This window comes from Aureococcus anophagefferens, assembly GCF_000186865.1.
Source record: "Aureococcus anophagefferens unplaced genomic scaffold AURANscaffold_7, whole genome shotgun sequence".
Classification (NCBI taxonomy): domain Eukaryota; class Pelagophyceae; order Pelagomonadales; family Pelagomonadaceae; genus Aureococcus; species Aureococcus anophagefferens.
Window position 1 is genome coordinate 1,709,567 of NW_008705567.1, and position 3,212 is coordinate 1,712,778.

Consider the following 3,212-nt stretch of genomic DNA (forward strand, 5'->3'; position numbering starts at 1 on the left):
CCTCGGCGCCCTCGGGACGAGGGCGCCGCCCCCTCGTCCGACGCCCTCGGACCCTCGGACGGAGGATCGGCGCCCTCGGACGAGGACTCGGCCGTCGGACGAGCGCGCGGCCGTCGGACGAGCGCACGTCCATCGGACGAGGGCGGCGAACCGTTGGTGACCCCCGGCCCGGGGCGCTGGATGTCCGGGGCTGCGTGATGTGTTTATGACAGGCTTTGCACCCGCGCCGCTCAGCGAATACGCGGAGATGCGCAACGATCTCTGTGGCTGCATGGGCCGCATCCTGACGGACGACGCGCCGGTGAAAACGGGACGTCCAGGCGATGGCGTCGGGGAACAGGCGGGCGGTTCTCAGAGGCTCGAATGGGGCGCGCTCGACGCCTCCCAACCCATCGACTCGTTTCGAATCACTGCAGCATCGGGAATCGTTCGTCGTCACCCAGGCGTCGTCTCGGTACAAGGGCTGGGTCGTGAGACTCGAAATCGTCGAGTTCGTCCGGTCGGGGCTCGGGCGCCGCGGCGGTCCGACGGAGACTCCGTGATGATCCACGGCAGCACCAGCGTCAGCAGCCAGGAGAGATCGTCCCTGGCCGCCCCCGGGCCACGCTCCATCATCGACTGGGGCGACTGCGCGGCCTAGGACCGACAGGACCTCGTGCCCGCGCCGACGTGTAGGCAGCCCACGGCGCCGCGAGGGGAAAGCGCCGCACGGCCGCCGCTCTTGGCTGCGCCCCGTCTCGGGGACCGTCGCGACCGTGGGCGTCAATGCCGGCACCCACGGCGCGCCCAGGGACGCCCAAGGGCTGCGCCTTTGGGCTGCCGCGCCCCCTCATAACCTTCCAACGACGGATGGCCAGAGATTTGCAGTCACGGTTCGAGCGCGCCGGGCGTGCCTGGCCAATCAGCGGCCGTCGGCGCCCTCGGCGCCCTCGGCCATTTCGGACCCTCGGACGCTCGGCTCCCTCGGACGAGGGGAAAATCCCTCAGCCGAGGGCGTCGGACGAGGGGGCGGCGCCCTCGTCCCGAGGGCGCCGAGGGCGCCGAGGGCGCCACCGACCCCCCTCAAGTCGGGTGCCGAGGCTTTGATGTTGGTCGAGATGTTTGCACCATGTTTCGTCGGAGAGCCACCCACCCAATCCTTCGCCGCCGCTAGCTTGAACTTGTCGAAGCCGGCAGGGCCCGCGTTCGCACCAAGCTTCCATCTCCCACAAACCTGTTTGCAGTCGGCTGCAACTTTTTCCCACCTGCATCCCCGGGCTCCAAGCCCCTTCGGGGCCTCGCGCCACATGGCGTCAATCGATAAGCTACCGGCGGCGTGCCTCGCGGCAACGCTGCAACACCTCCCTTTGAAAGATCGCATGGCCGCGACGCGCACGGCGCGGTCCTGGCACGCGCAGCGCCCATTGCTCTGGCGGCGCCTCGCGTCCATCCGCGTCTGGACGACGGCGTCCGCCGTCGAGAAGGTCGCCTTCGCCTTCGACGACGGCTCGCGCGAGCGCTACGGCCCGATTTCCGCGGAATGCGTCGCGTCGTGCCGGCCCTTCGAGCTGCTGCGCGACGAGGTGCTCGTCGCCGTCTGCGTGCGCGAGGCGCCGGGCGGGGGCGTCGACGCCATCTCCTTCTGCGTCGCCTCGGAGACGCGCGCGCGGACGTCGCCGGTCTACGGCTCCCGCGGTTGCGGCCGCGCGCGCGTGCTCGCGCGCGCGGGCGGCGGCGCCATCCTCGGCCTCGGCGTCGCCCTGCGCGACGACGGGTCCCTGGCGCGCGTCGACGGCCTGCGGGACCGCGCGGGCGCCGCGAGGAAGCGCCTCCGGTACCGCGACGCGGGCTTCTCGGACGTCGCGGCGCCCTTCTTCGACGACCTGCTCCCGGCCGTCGCCAAGGCGCCGGTCCTCGCCGCGCTGCCGCGGCCGTCGCCGGAGGGCAGCGCGCTCCAGCGCTGGGCCTTCGACCAGGGCCTCCGCATGGGCGTGCTCCTGAGCCTCCGCGGCGGCAGCGACGACGAGGACGACGACGCCGCGTGAGAGGGGTCTCGCGCGGCCGTGCCACCGACCCCGACGGCGGAGCCCGAGGGGGGAATTAACTACCATGCTGCTTTAGAAGGGCAGGAGGTCCAGCGCGGACGCGGCGACACCGAGGGCGACGACGCCCGCCGCGGGGACGAGCAGCCCGCCGACGCCGCCGCCGAGGGCCTTGGTCATCGTGAGCGTCGTCGTCGCCGTCGACACGACGCGGCCGTCGGACTTGGGCGTCAGCGTCTTCGCGTTCTCGTCGAAGAGCTCGGGGATCTCCGCGTAGCCGAGCTTCTTGTAGAGCTTCTTCGCCGGCGTGTTCTTGTCCTCGACGACGAGCGTGATCTCGCTGCAGCCCCAGTCGCGCGCGCTCTTCTCGCAGGCCCTGACGAGCTCCGCGCCGACGCCCTTGCGGCGGCCGTCGCGGCCGACGGCCAGATTCGACATGACGGGCACGATGTCGCCGTCGCCGGCGGCGCCGTCGAGCTCGACGCCCGCGCAGCCCACGGGCACGCCCGCCGCGTCGCTCGCGACGTAGAACGCGGACCGCCGCCGGCTCGGGTCGCGCCGCGAGCCGTAGCGGCGCCGGAACTCGACCTCCTGCTCGCGCTTCAGGCGCTTCCGCTGGTCCTCCTTGAGCACCCGGCCCTCGGCCTTGTCCCGCCAGAAGGCCTCCACGAACATCTTCGACACCTCGACGAAGTCCTCGTCCTTCTCGGCGATGTCGAGGCCGCCGCGCAGCGCCCTGAGCTGGCGGTCTGATCGGCGGCTCAGCGCGCGCTGCGGCGCGGCGACGAGCAGCGCCGTCGTTGCATGCGCGAGCGCGCAGGCGATGGCGACGGCGCGCAGCATCGTTGGTGGTGTTGTCGAGCTGCTCCTGTTGGCAGCGTGACGCAGTCTCGAGATCTCGAGCGGCTCGGTGGCGAGATGAAGTGTCTTGCAGTACAACTAAGCTTAGGTGAACCGCGCCGTATCAACCTCACCTTCCGTCTTGCCGTGGACGGCGCAACCTCTTGTGAGCACAAGCTCTTTCAAAGGGCAGCCCATTGCGGCGTCGCGCCGGCGGCCCGCAGCAGGCTTGCCCGGCAGCGACACGAAAACAGACGCGCGAGCGCTGCCGACCACAGGAAGGGGCAGCCTCGCACAAAAAAGCTCGCGCTGCCGACCACAGGAAGGGGCAGCCTCGCACCAAAAAAAACC